This window comes from Theropithecus gelada, chromosome 7a (genome assembly GCF_003255815.1).
Source record: "Theropithecus gelada isolate Dixy chromosome 7a, Tgel_1.0, whole genome shotgun sequence".
In the NCBI taxonomy this organism is placed as follows: Eukaryota; Metazoa; Chordata; class Mammalia; order Primates; family Cercopithecidae; genus Theropithecus; species Theropithecus gelada.
In genome coordinates, this window is record NC_037674.1 from 3,506,453 (window position 1) to 3,521,553 (window position 15,101).

A 15,101-nucleotide genomic window follows, 5' to 3' on the forward strand; every position below is an offset into this window, starting at 1 on the left:
TTTACAATTGTAGTCCTAATTTTTATTCCCCCAATACTGTATTTAATAATCTCTGGCCAGGTATGGTGGCTCACAAACCCAGTGCTTCAGAAGGCCGAGGCAGCGGCAGGATAATTTGAGGCCAGAAGTTTGAAACCAGCCTGAGCAAGACCCTGACTCTGCAAAGAAAAAAAAAAAAAAAAGAAAGAAAGAAAAAATAGGCAGGCATGGTGGCATGTCCCTGTAGTCCCAGCTACTCAGGAAGCTGAGACGGGAGAATTCCTTAAGCCCAGGAGTTACAGGCAATACAGAGCTGTGATTCTGCTACTGCACTCCAGTGTAGGCAACAAAGCCAGACACCATCTATTAAAAAAAAAAATCTGTTTTAGTTTGATCATAGTGCCATTTTAGTCCTTGTGTAAAAACATTTCATAGTGGTAAAGCCTATCATGTACAAGTAGAATTCCATTTACTCACATTAGCTATTGTAATATTAAATGATACAGACCATTTAATTATCCTTGAGTTCGTAAGTATGGGGACTGGCGACTGCCAGGTTCTAAACAGGGTAAGCTCATTTTTAGGGGATGGTATATTTTGGGAGTTTTGAAGAAACTGACCTTCATCATTTGGGCTGGGATATTTCCTCATCTGTGCATCTATTTAAGCTTTATTAAATTGGACCTCCACGGCTATACAAGATATAGAGTTGGGCCAGGCGTGGTGGCTCACACCTGTAATCCCAGCACTTTGGGAGTCCGAGGCGAGCGGATCACCTGAGGTTGGGAGTTCGAGACCATCCTAACATGGAGAAATCCCATCTCTATGAAAAATACAAAATTAGCCAGGCATAGTGGTGCATGCCTGTGATCCCAGCTACTCAGGAGACTGAGGCAGGAAAATTGCTTGAACCTAGAAGGTGGAGGTTGCAGTGAGCCGAGATAGCGCCATTGCACTCTAGCCTGGGCAACAAGAGTGAAACTCTGCTCAAAAACAAACAAACAAACAAACAAAAGATACAGAGTTGTTGGAGTTTTGTGATAACCTTCATGGACTTTCAATTTGAATATAATTATGTTCAATTTAATTAGTTAAAAATTTCTTCTCGTCAGTGTCTTCAATAACACAAAGGGTGGTGATATTTAAGATTTTTTTTCAGTAATATTGTCTAATCAGTGGGAAGATGTGAAATTTTTCACTTCTTCTAAATTTAAATCATTCTGTTGGTGAGTTTCAAGTATTATGACAAAGAAAGGGGTTTATTGAGTCCTCATCTCATATTCAGGACAATTTTTAATTACCACAAAATTCCTTGAGGTTGAGATACTAATTTTTAAAAGAAAGACTAATAATAAGCTTTATGTTCAATTGATACAAACTAAGCATCAAAATTGTAATGCTCAAAATAATTAAGAAGAAAGTATTGATAACGAAACAGTCTATCTCTCCTGCTGTCAGATAAGTTTTTCTCTTCTGCTTCCATATTATTCAAGGTTACTATCTAGAGAATTTATCCTTAAGGCCCATTCAATGGTGGATATTGGTCTCACAGGTGAAGCATGTATCCACTTGGGTTTCTCCTTCATCTTGATAGCACTATGAATTCTCAACCACACTTGATAGGGTTCTGTCCAGTGTGGTCATAGTCTGTCATCAGAACACTTTGATATAGACTGAGCCTCCTGTTCAATATCAATGACACATTCCCGGGGGGCTTTTTCAGCATCTGGCCACATGTTGGCAAGGTGAGCCCCAGGGAAACCCACAAACTCTTTAAGTATCATGTATGGTCATGAGGGTTTTCCATTGTATCAGAGAATGGGTTAGGCTTAAGCCCAAGATTCGTAGACCTTCCAAACTCAAAGGGAGAAATGTTGTGCTTGCTAGAGGGATATAATCTTATTTTAAATGAAACGGATGGTAAAGTTTTACCTACTTTAGCTAAATAATTCTTTAGGGCATGTGGTTCATTCATTCCACTTGTTCAGAAGACTGGGGATAACAGGTAGGTAAGTTATTGGTATTTGTAGAGCATTACAAAGCTCCCAATTTCCCATAGACATAGAATGACTTCCCCTACTGGATTCCAGATATTCAGGAATTTCAGTGGCTGAGATGATATGATTCAGTAAGAGCTTGATCACTGTTTGAGCATCTGCTTTAGCCTATCCAGACACCAATACACAACACTGGTAAGAATACTGAATATCTTCTAAAGGTGGAAGTTCTATGAAGTTCTTGTGCCAGGAGATCCTAGGTATCATTGGCCTCAGCAGGCTTTTGGCTTTCTTGACTTATCTTAGGTAAGTAAAGAATTTTTCTGACAAAGAGCATATCTTCATATTATTTCCTGAATTACATGATCTTATTACAGAGATTTCAAGTTGTCAGTATATTCCTTTTTCTTGAATGAACTTGTTAATGGTATGAAAAAGCCACTTGATCATATAACAATTGGAATAAAGGAAAGATTTCATTATGTAATTCTCATTTTCCTATGGTGTTCATCTTAGTTCTCCTTCATTCCTAATTTTCTAATTCTTAGAGAGTTGGCTATTTCTGAAATTATGAATAGGAGGTTTTTGATAGAAGTGATAGGGGTTTGATTTCCCCAGTTTAAACCTTAGAAGCCCTTTCCAGCTAGGTCTGCAAATTAATTTCTTTTTAAAGAGTTAATCTTGTTTTCCAGTGTGAGCTTTACAATCAATTACATAAATCTGTTAGAGAAGTTTGAATGACTCTATTAAATCAGAAATTAGTTTCTCATGTAACATTTTAGTTCCTATTGATATTAGCATCTATTCTTCCAAAGTTGGCTAGTCACATAATAGACCACAGACATATAGTTAATATCAGTATAGGTATATGCTTTACAACTGGTGGCTAATTTAACAGCTGGTATAATAACTACAATTCTGCCACTTGGGCTGATTTTATGTTTTGAAAAACAGAAGCCTCTAAGCTTCATGAGGGTTGATTACCATAGAAGATGCTTTTATATTCCCTTGTGGGTCTTTCACACAGAATATATTGATGAATATTCAGTCAGCATTGGGAATAGGAATATTAGATAAATCAGATCATGCTCCAATGTCATCCTCAATGACTCTGAGACAGTCATGTTCAACTTATTCTGTCAAGATCTGGCCACAGAGTAGCTGTCAAAAGGTTACACCTGCCTAGAACAGCATTAGGATTAGACAGTAAGACTTGTTCTTAGCTCGTGTGACAGCACACTCATGAGTACTGTGTCTTATGAACTTGTAAAATAGCACTAACGACATGAAGTACCTGCAAGTAAGTTAAATTTCCCAGAGTCAAGGACTGAATGAGCCTTTTCAATCAGGGGAGTGGTTGCCACTCTGCCTTGTAAACATCATGGCATTTCCAGAGAAACAAAACACCAGAACCCAGGAAAGTAAGCAAAATGTGCCTGTAATCAAGGCCTAATTTTGGAGTAACCCTTAATCTCAAGACAGAAAAGGTAGAACTGCTTTTTTAACAGGTTAAAAAAGTAATACAAGTGAAGAAATAGCCGCTATTTTAAGGGCATAAAAGACTTCTTCAGCCTTATTTTGACTTCAGTAAAAGGTTCTAGTGATGTTTCATGTAACATCTCAGTGAGAGGCTTAGCCTTTTCATAAAAGGCAGAGATCCACAATTAATCCTCAAAATCAGTGAAGTTTTTTTTTTTTGTATGTTGTTTCATTTGTATATTAGGCTGACTTCAGGATGCAACCACCTTCCATCTGCCAAGAACACAGATTCCAAATATTTCACTTCAGTTTGATAATATTGCAACTTAGCTAGCAAGGTTTTATGTCCTGGGAGTCTAAGAAATTTAGTAAAGCTAAAATGTCTTCTTTACTAGCATGTAAGGTATTAGCTATCAATAATAATTAGCATGGAATCCTAATGTGAAGAAAATTCTTTACATTTTCTTATAAATGCCCAGAGAATACAGTAGGTGACTCTCTGAATTCCAGGAAGATCCATTGCCACAAATACTGAAAGCCTCCTGCTCCACAGGTAAACTCAAACAGGAACCTCAACTCCCCAGCTAAACGTGGAGAACAAAACATTGAACATAAATCCATGACAGAAAAATACTTAGATAACTCAGGAACAGATATTAAGATAGTAGCAAGATTGGGAATTACAAGTGCCAGAGGAATCACAACTTGTTTCTCTAAGATCACGCGTAAATCCATAAACAGTTTGACCTTCCCTGTCAAGTTTTCCTAATTTTCTCACAGGCAATATGGAAGCATTATGAAGTGAATGTGTCTTTTTTTCCTATGCCATATTTTATTAAATTTCCTAATTACATTGTATTTGAGGTAAAAACAGAGAAAATGTTCTATACATGGCCAAGGTTTTTCTCTTTTGTAAGTTAACAACAATGGTATTGATCTCTTTTATTAAATCATTATCATTTTTTCCTAGGACTCATAGATATGGGTTTATTTTCTGTAACTTGGGGGTGCTTCTCCAGCACTGAGTGGGACTCCCAGTCTCCCACAGCCATCTTTTGTTTCAGAAAGCCCATACTTAGCAATGCAGATACCTTGCATCCCAGAAGCTCCGAAAGCACTCTCTTCAGAGTACAGAAGATCACAGCCCTTGGTTTATACAGCAGGCCCTTTCCTAAAAGATTACTGGGAATATTAGGAGACGAGGCATATTTTCCTTAGAGAAGGCCTATTTGCATGAAAACCTCAGAGGAGAAAGAATAGGTAGGAGATAGTCCAGAAATACTTATATCTTGGATGTTTTCCTACTTTAGGATAAAACAGAAAAGGTCCGTAGAAATTGCGGAATACATTACTCCAGTATCCAGAAGAAAGGGTAGAAAAAGATTAAAAGATGGGAAAAGGAAACAGACACATAAGTTTATCCTATTCCCAGCTCTGTTTCCTCATTATATCAATTTTGCCCATGCTTTGCTCCATTTGCCAATTATTTTCTGATTTTATAGAGTAGGGAAGACCTCCTCAAGGAGGTTGTAAAGCTTGTCAGGTTTCATCCCTTGCATCTTTCTCAATCTCATCCAAGATTCCTTTTTCTAATGTGTTGACTTTTTACAAGAGTGATGGATTAACTTCCCATTAGCTTGTGCCCTCTTATTTATTGGTGGCCCAAATAAGCGTTTGTTACTTTGTGAATAATTGTAACTGGGCAGCTAACACTGCAATCTTAAGGGGTTTTTTTTTTTTTTTTCCTTTTCTTTCTCCATATTTTCTCAAAGTTGGGTTACTGCTACCAATATTTTAGAAATTATCTGTTCTTGCTAGCTACCCACTTTTTCTCTCAGTTGTATTTGAATTCCTGGCAACAAAAGTGCCAGAAAAATGGAGAGGACCAAGGATCTATTCTAATCTATCTGTGAATTTATACCTGTTAGTTTAGAAAATGTTTCAGTGAACTATGGTAAAAATCAATGGAGAAGTCACCCAGCTTGTGAGTACAGCATTTAGCTTCTCCCAGTTCACATTCTGTGAAAGTTTTCAAGGACTGCTATAAGCAGTCCTTCATGTTGGATTCCCAAGGCACTGAACAGCCTACCTGTCAGGGGAGGTGAAGAATTGGACTCCAAGTTTGTAGCCCTCCTTCATGAGGGGGCTCTCATGTGGTCTTTATTGTGTCTGTCCCATTAGTCAATCAAAGTCAAATGGAAGCAACACTCCATTCAACAATCCAGTGTGCATCCCCAGTGTGCAGGGCCGCAGATTGAAAACATACTGCAGAGTGCCTTGGGATATATTTGTGGATATCCTCAGAGCACTGAAAAATATCTCTTAAGATAGCTAATTTTGGCTGGAAAAAAAAGGCATATGGATTATTAGTATTTTGGGTCCTCCAAGCAGTCCTGGATAAGTTCTAACAAGCATTTGAGTTGCTGAAATGCCAAAAGACTAGAGCTGATATTCTTCATGTTGAGATGAAAAATAAGTTGATTTGAGATGATACCAACAAATCACGAGATTTCTCAACTTTCAATCAAAGCAAAGCTCAGGTATAAAATTAAGTTCTTCAAGTCCCTATTTTTGCCATTTAGTAGTCTGACTCCATTTATTATTACTTTTATTCCAAATTACTAGGACAACATTCACTAATCTGATGCTTTTATTCTATTAGTCTCTTATCTAAATTCTCAGACTGCTTGTTCTTTCTCTTAATAACTTCTGTTTCCATAGCTATGTTTTGCATAGCCTAGGACACCCCCACATCTCCTCCCAAGAATGGGTCTCAGCATAATACTTATGAGCATAATTTTTATGTCATCAAACCTCCTTAAGACCCAAACCATGGCACTCCATATATACATATTTTTAAATATATATAATATATAATATATATATTTTACATGTTTATATATATATATATTTGGTCCTAAAAATTATAACCAGGGTTGGTATCCTTAAACCCTTCTGTGAAAGTCCATTGGAGTTCATACAGATTCAGCGTGGCTTTTCATGTGTTCCTGATGTAAGAGGCCAGAGGGCCTTCTTCCTCTGGTGTTATTTATCTAAGGACAGGACTAGGGCAGTAGATGAGAACTGTATCTCATGGGTGTTATTCCTAAAAAAGTAAACTAGATATCAGGAAGCTCCTAATTTTATTGAATTTTATATCTATGGGCAAACAAACAAGTATCTGGATCTCAATCCCCTGGGTACAACTGCCAGGTTCCTTGAATATTCATTGTCCATCAATGATCTACAAATGTCATAACGCACTGCAAACCTGAAATACTATAATAGGGATGAATTTGTCTACTTGCATGCTTAGATCCAAATACATATTGCACTGTAGAAATTATACCGATGAATCACAAAATTGTTTCAACTTTCAGTCAAGGCAAGCTCAGGTAAAAGGTGAAAATCTTACAAGAATCCCTTCACATACATAACTCATGAACAAGACCCCATAATGATATTCATATTGTCTGAAAGAATGAATCTAAATTCCTTAGAAACAAGTCTTCCCTAGAACCAAGGTCTATTTGAACTTTCTCAGTTACCAAAGGCAAATTTCATTCATGTAATATTGTATATCATGCCAACCGGATTTACTTCAATACAGTAAAATCACAGGAAAAAAATGAGGTGTAATTTCTAAAAATTATGACAATGAACCACTAAAATCAGGTTAACATAAAATAAGGATTGCTCTGTTGGAAGGAAACAGATGGATGAAAATAAGTTTCCTACAGGGGACTGATTATCTGAAGCCCACAAATAGAATTTCTATTTTAATGGCGCTAAGACTATGTGAATCTACATAATATGACATCATAGAGATGATACCAATAATCACAAGAGTTCTCATCTTTCAATCAAAGGAAAGCTCAAGTATAAAATTAAGTTCTTCTCATGAGGATCTTATCATCTATGTGGATCGCACATGGAGAAGAATTAGTCACAATAGTACCTGTGTTCCTTGAGAGAGTATGTGCATATTTTAAGGTTTACTTATCGTTCAACTCCTCATGGGCACTTTGTTTTCAATTTTTGCTATTAGATATGGCACCATATCTAATATATACATATTTTGGCCTGAGAGTATGTTGCCTCCATTCAACTTTAGTGAATACTAAGAGAATTCTAAAAACACATAGACTTTTAAATTTTATACAGATAATCCTTGATTTATGAAGGAGTTACCTCCTAATAAACCCACTATGTTAAAAACACTGTAAATCAAAAATGCTTTTAGTACACCCAATGTACTGAACATCATAGCTTTGCCTAGCCTACCTTAAATGTGCTCAGAACACTTACATTAGCCTACAGTGGGTCAAAATGATGGCAACACAGTACACGATGAAGTATTGGTGTTTACCTTCATAACTGCATGATTGCTAGGAGCTATGGCTCGCTGCTGCTGCCTAGCCTCACTAGAGTGTCATACAGCCAGTGGCTAGAGCGGGAAATGAAAAATCAAAATCCAAGGTATGGTTTCTACTGAATACATATCACTTTCACAACATCACAAAGTGGAAAAATTGTAAATCAAACCATTGTAAATTGGGGACTGTCTAGATATACTGGAAGATGTTTATCTGACTGTTGTCTGAATATTTTTCTCATGGCTAACGATCTTGAATACCTTTTTATAAGCTTATTGGCCATTTAGATATCCTCTTTTGTGAAGTACCCATTTAAGTGTTTTCTAACTTTTTGACATGTAAATGTTGTATCTTTTATATGATGCTTCTTCATTGATTACATACTTTGAGAAATAAAAGTTTTAATTTGGATGCAAACTAATTCATCAGTGTTTTCCTTTGTGCTTAGTGGTATTGGTATTTTTCACTTTCCCCCATATTATGATGACATTCTCCTATGTTATGTTATGCTCAAGAAGCTTTACTGTTTTGTCTTTCATGAATAGACCAACATTACACCTAGAAATGATTTATTTGTATGGTTTGAAAAGGACTTCACTTTTTTTACGTATTGATATCCAGCACTATTGAACAAACCATTCTTTCCTCATCATGCAGGAGTGGCACTTTTATCATAAATCAAGTAATCATATATCTGTTCATCTGCTTATGGAGTCTCTTATTTTTTTCCATTAGGCTAGTTTTCTGTCTTTGTTGGTAACTGTAACCTTGTGATAGTAGGCCTTAAATTTTGGCCCTGTAACTCATGCAAAATTGTCCATCTTCATCAAGACTATCTTGGCTCTTCTTGACTCTTTGTATCATATATAATTCTTGAAATTAGATTGAACATTTAAAAAAATGGCATTCAGATTTAGAATGCTCTTGCACTGGGATCCTTGAGTGAATTTGGGGGAGAATTAACATGAATAGTATATGTCATTGAATTTGCCACTCTGAATATATTATATCCCTCCATTTGTAAGGTATTATTTGCTTCCTTTCCATAATGTTTCATAATATTTTGTGTGATTTTTTTCCTATAGTATTGATGTTTCTGATGTTCCCCAAAATGTTATCTTTTAAAAACTTCATTTTTCATTTGTCATTTTACATAGAAATACATTTTAGTTATCTGCTTTTTAACCCAGCAATCTTGCTCAATTAACTTCCTACTTTTAATTGATCATGTTCAGACTTGTTTCTTGTCTGTAAATAATGAAATGTATACCTTTCCATTTCCAATCCTTATTCTATGACTGTACTCCCCTAGTTAGGACATCCAGTATAGTAATGAATAGAAATGATGAGAAAAAAAAAATCACTCTTTTATTCCCAATCTCATAAAAAAGCTTTTTCTATCTCCACTGTCAATAATTTTATAATTAATTTATTTTTTAAATACCCTTTATCTCATTAAATTTTTTTTCAATTTTTAGTTCCCATAAATTCCTAGTTCCAATAAAGAGACTTATAAAGAATAGTTTTTATATATTATCAAATGCTTTTTCTCTTTTGATATGATCATGTAACTTTCTTCTCTCTTATGTTACCACAGTGAATTACATTGAGTAATTTTTAATTCATTTTTGAAGTAAACATTTTGTAATAGTTTAAGATTTTTTAAAAAGTGAAGCTGAAACAGAGTTCCCAAATACCCTATACCCAGTTTCCCCTCCTGTTAACATCTTGTATTAATATGGCACGTTTGTCACACTCAATGAACCAATATCGATAGATTATTATTAACTAAAGCCCATTTTATTCTGATTTCCATAGTTTTACATCATGTACTATTACTCTTCTAGGATCCCATAAAGGATGCCATATTCCATTTACTTGTCTTGTCTATTTAGGGTCTTCTTGGCTGTCACACTTTCTCTAGCTTTCCTTTTTGATGACCTTCATAGTTTTGAGCAAAACTAGTCAAGTATTTTGTAGAGTATATCTCAAGTGGGATTTGTTTGATGATTTTTCTCATGATGATACTGATCTTACGGGTTTTTGGAAGGAAGACTGTAGAGGTAAAGTGCAATTCTTATCACATCATATCAAAGGTATATACTATCAACATGATTTATCAGTACTGATGGTAACCTTGATTAACATGCCGGATTTCTTCCCCGCAGTTACTCTTCCCTTCTGTCCCCCATTTCCACCCTGTACTCTTTGAAAGAAAGTCACCACTGTGCCTAGTAACTTTCTTCCCACACTTGTCAAGTAAGGAGTTCAACCTCCTTAAGGGCAAATTTATAAAAACTATATGAAATTATGCTGCACAAAAGATCTATGTTCTCCCCAATTTATTTATTCATTTGATTATTTACATCAATATGGATTCATGGATATTTTATACTTTGGGTTGTAATCTAACATTATGCTATTTATTTTTAAAAATTTGTTCCAGATTTGACCACTGGAAGCTCTTTTGGTTGGTTCCTGAGTCCCTTTGACATATTTTCACCAATGTGAGGTTATTCTTTTAGTACTTCCTTACTCTCGGGGACCATAAGATGCTCCAGGCTCATCTTGTACATTTCCTACCCAGTCCTATTATCAGCCATTTCTACAAGGATCCCTGATTTGTTCTATTGGAGAATGGTATTAGGAACTAAGGGCTGGGTTCTAGGTGTGCCCATTGTTACTAGAGTGTCATTGCTTCTAGGCATTTTCAGTTGACAAATGGGGGTGTACAATAACTATGTAAATACATGCATCTATATTTCTATGTGTAGCCATCTGTCTGTATATTAAACTAAACATAAGTTTACACTGTTTCCAACTCTAATACATTACAACACAAATCATTCTTTTCTTCTTGCCTGTAACCTTTCATTCCAACAATAAGAAAATGTATACCATCTGCCAACCATTTACTTGTTCAATTCCAATATATGTATGTATTATGATTTAGAATTTCTAACTCATACACCTACAGAAAACAACTTTATCAAATAGAGTGCAGTACTCATGTACAGTCACTTTGCCTCTAGTCTTACAGATTCCACTCATTTTCAAAGTTACTTAAATCATTATCTTTCCTCCCCAACCTGATTCATAAGCTTGTTTAATACATTTGTAAAACAGCTGGATTCTTTTGTCAGATACTATATTCCATCTTGGATCCCCCAAACTCCTAAATGATTTTTTAAAATTTGTGTACATTAAGGTTCATTTGTGTTTTAAAGTTCACTGTGCTTTGACAAATGCACAGTATCATATTTACACTATTACAGTACCATACTGAATAGATTTGCTGTGATTTATCTATTACATCCCTGCCCCTTTGCCTGAACCCTGCCGACCATTGATATCTATAATTTTGCCTTGCCCAGAATGTTACAAAAATGAAGAATATTGTATGTATTCTTTTCAGATTGGTTTTGTTTACTTAGCAATATGCATTTATGATTTATCCATGTTTTTGTGTGGCTTGATGGGTTAATCCTTTTTATTGCTTAATAGTATTCTATTGTATGAATGTATCACAGTTTGTTTATCCATCCACCTATTGAATAATATTTTAGTTAATTTCAAGTTTTGTTCATTATGAATAAAGCTGTAATACTCATGTGCCGGCATTTATGTGGACATAAGTTTTCAGATTAGTTGGGTAAATACCAAGGAGCATAGTGGCTAGATATATGGCAGGACTATGTTTAGCTTTCTAAGAAACTGCCAAACTGTCTTTGAAAGTGGCTGTGCTATTTTGCATTCCCACCACCAATGAATGTTGCTTGACTTTTCAACAGAAGTTGGCATGATCAGGCTTTGGATGAATTTTAGCCATTCTATTATATGTGAATATGTGTCATGTGTACTGTGTGTAGTGCATGTGTACATGTACATGAGTACATGTGTAGTGGTATTTTATTACTTTTTATCTCCAGTGACAGAAAATGTTAAGCATCTTTACATAAGTGTATTTATCATTTGTATTTTTTGTTTGTTTTTTGGTGTGGTATCTGTTCAGATCTTTTGCCTATTTTTTAATTGGGTCATCCGTTTTCTTATTGCTGAGTTTTAAGAGTTCTCAATATAGTTGACTGGAATACCTTTATTAGATATGTGTTTTGAAAATATTTCCCCCCAATCTGTGGTTTATCTTTTAATTAATTTAAGTGCCTTTTTCCAAACAGAACTTATATTTTAAAAGCTTACCATTTTTTTTCTTCATGATCTGTGTCTTTGGTGTTCCCCATCACAAAACCCAAGATCACATACATTTTCTCTTTTCTTTTAGAATTATTAACGTTTTGTATTTCATATTTAGTTCTATGATCTATTTTGAGTTAATTTTTGTGAAACATTTTAAAACCTATGTCTAGGTTCACTGTTTTTGCATATAGACATCCCCTTGTTGCAGCACCATTAATTGAAAAGACTATTCTTTTATGCATCGGATTGTCTTTGTTCCCTGACACAGGTCAGCTAATTATATTTGTTTGTGTCTATTTCTGAGCTCTCTATTCTGTACTATTAACTTCTGTATCTGTATCTGTTCTTTTGCCAGTACCACAAAGTCTTGATTACTGCAGCTTCTGGTAAAAGTCTTAAAATCAGGTAGTGACTCCTCCGTCTTTGTGCTTCTTCAATGTTGTGCTGGTTATTCTTTGTCAGTATCTACAAAACAGCCTGCTGGGATTTTGAATAGAATTGCATTGAGTCTATAAAGTTAGGAAGAACTGACATTTTTATAATATTGAGTCTACCATCTATGGATACAGAATATATCTGTTCATTTTTATCTTCTTTGATTTCTTTTCTCAAAGTTTTTTAGTTTTCTACATACAGACATATAGATCCTGAACCTCTTTTTTTTTAGGTTTATACGTAAGGGTTTTATTTGCTTTTATTATGGTGCTATTATAGTTTTTTTCTAGTTTCAATAGACTATTACTGGTTTATAGGTAAGCAATTGGTCTTTGTATATTAACCTTATATCCTTTAACTTTGCTATCCTCACTTGTTAGCTCCAGTCTTTTCTTTTGTGGATTCTTTGGGATTTTCTCCATGTCATCCTTGAGTAAAGACAGTTCTATTTCGTCCATCACAAACTGTATGCCTCATTCCCTTTTCTTATCTTGTTGCACTAGCTAAGCCTTCCAGTATGATGTTGCATAGAATTGGAGGCCATCCTCGCCTTGTTCCTGAAATTAACATACAGTCTCTTACATTTAAGTATGATATTAGCTGTGGGGCTTTTTGTAGAATTTTTTCATCAAGTCGAGGAAGTTTCCTTGTATTCCTAGATTGCTGAGATTTTAAAAATCATGAATATTTAATTTTGTGAAATGCTTTTACTGTATCTACTGATATAATAATAAAATTTTTCTTCTGTAGGCTATTGATGTGGTATATTACATTGGCTGAATTTTGAATGTTGAAACAGCCTTGCATACCTGGAATAAATCCCATAATGTACATAATGATACTAATTTTTCTATACATTGTTGAATTGAATTTGATAATATTTTGTCAAGGAATTTTATGTCAATATTCATGAGAGATATTGGTCTGTAGTTTTTCTTTCTTGTAATGTTTTTATCTGGTTATTATGTTAGGGTAATGATGGTTTGATGTAATGAGTTGGGAAGTCTTCCCTCTGTTTCTATTTTCTGGAAGTAATGGTGAAGAACTGGTATTGTATCTTCCTTAAATGTTTTGTAAAAATCACTAGTAAAACTCTCTGGGTATGGTGCTATTTTGGGGGAAGGTTATTAATTATTAATTCAATTTCATTAATAGATATATTGCTATTCAGGTTACCTATTTTTCCTTTTGGGGGTTGTGGCAGTTTATATTTTCAAAGTATTGGTCCATTTCATTTAAGTTATCAAATTTGGGGGCATGGAGTTGTTCTTAGTATTCTGTTATCCTTTTCATGTCCATGGGATCAATATTGATGTCCCCCTCTTTTACTCCTGATATTGGTCATTTGTCTTTTTTCTTTTCTTTGCTTAGCCTGACTAGAAGTTTAGCAATGTTACCGATCTTTTAAACAAATCAACTTTTGGTTTTCTTGGTTTTCCATACTGTTTTCCTGTTTTAAATTTCATTGATTTTTATTCTTTTATTATTTCTTTTCTTCTGTTTGCTTAAGGTTCAAACTGTTCTGTATTTTTCTAAGGTAGAAGCTCAGATTGATTATTGATCTTTTTCCTCTTAATATATGTATTTAATGCTAAAAATTTCCTTGCAAGCACTGCTTTAGCTGCATCCCACAATTGTAACCAGTATTGTCCAGTTGGAATTAGTTGAAAATAATTATTTTCTCCAATGACTTGTTCTTTGATGTGTCTATTATATAGAAGTGTGTTTTTTAGTTTCCAAATATTTGGAGATTTCCCAGCTATGTCTTTATTGGTTTCTAGTTTTATTACACTGTGACCCGAGTATTTAGTAGGATTTATAATGTTTTAAATTTGTTTCATGGCACATAGTATGATCTGTTTTCATGAGTATTTCATGTAAGCTTCAGAACAATGTATATTCATGTATATTCTTCTGTTGTTGGAGTACTCTGTAAGCATCAAACAAGTTAATTGATAATCCTGTTCAGGTTATCAATATTCTTATTTATGTCTATGCCAGAGGGATGTTGAAACCTCTGACTATAATAGTGGATTTATCTATTTCTTTTTTCAGTTTTATCAACTTTTACCTCATGTATATCTCGACACTGTTAATAGGTGCATACACGTTTAGATATTCTTGTAGAACTGGCCCTTTCTCACTATGTATTGCCAACTTTCATGCCTGGTAACCTTCCTTGTTCTGAATTCTGCTATGTCTGAAAATCAATATAGCTACTCCGACTGTTTTTTGATTACTGTAAGCATGGTATATCTTTCTCCATCCCTTTACTTTTAGAGTATCCAAATCTTTAATATTTTTATTATTATTATTTTCAAATCTTTAAAGTAGGTTTCTTGTAGCCATTTAGTTGGGTCTTGTCTTAGTCCATTCTGACAGTTTCTGTTTTTCATTGTAGATGATTCACATCTGAAGTGATTATTTATACAGTTGGAATATATTCCATGTTTGCAACTGCTTTCTAGTCATTGCATTACTATTTCTTTAAGACCTCTATTTTACTGTGTTCTCTACTTTTACTTGATCATGTTACATGATTCCATTTTATCTCCTTTCTTAGCATATCAATTATCTTTCCTTAACTGGTTGCGCTAGAACTTACAATACACATTTTTGTTTGTTTTGAGACAGGGTC

At 34.6% G+C, this 15,101-nt stretch overlaps 1 pseudogene; it reads right to left on the reverse strand.

Annotated features, from left to right (window-relative positions):
- Nucleotides 1-6,223: 6,223 nt before the first annotated feature.
- On the reverse strand, nucleotides 6,224-6,282 carry LOC112628142 (annotated as a pseudogene).
- Between the last annotated feature and the right edge of the window lie 8,819 nt (nucleotides 6,283-15,101).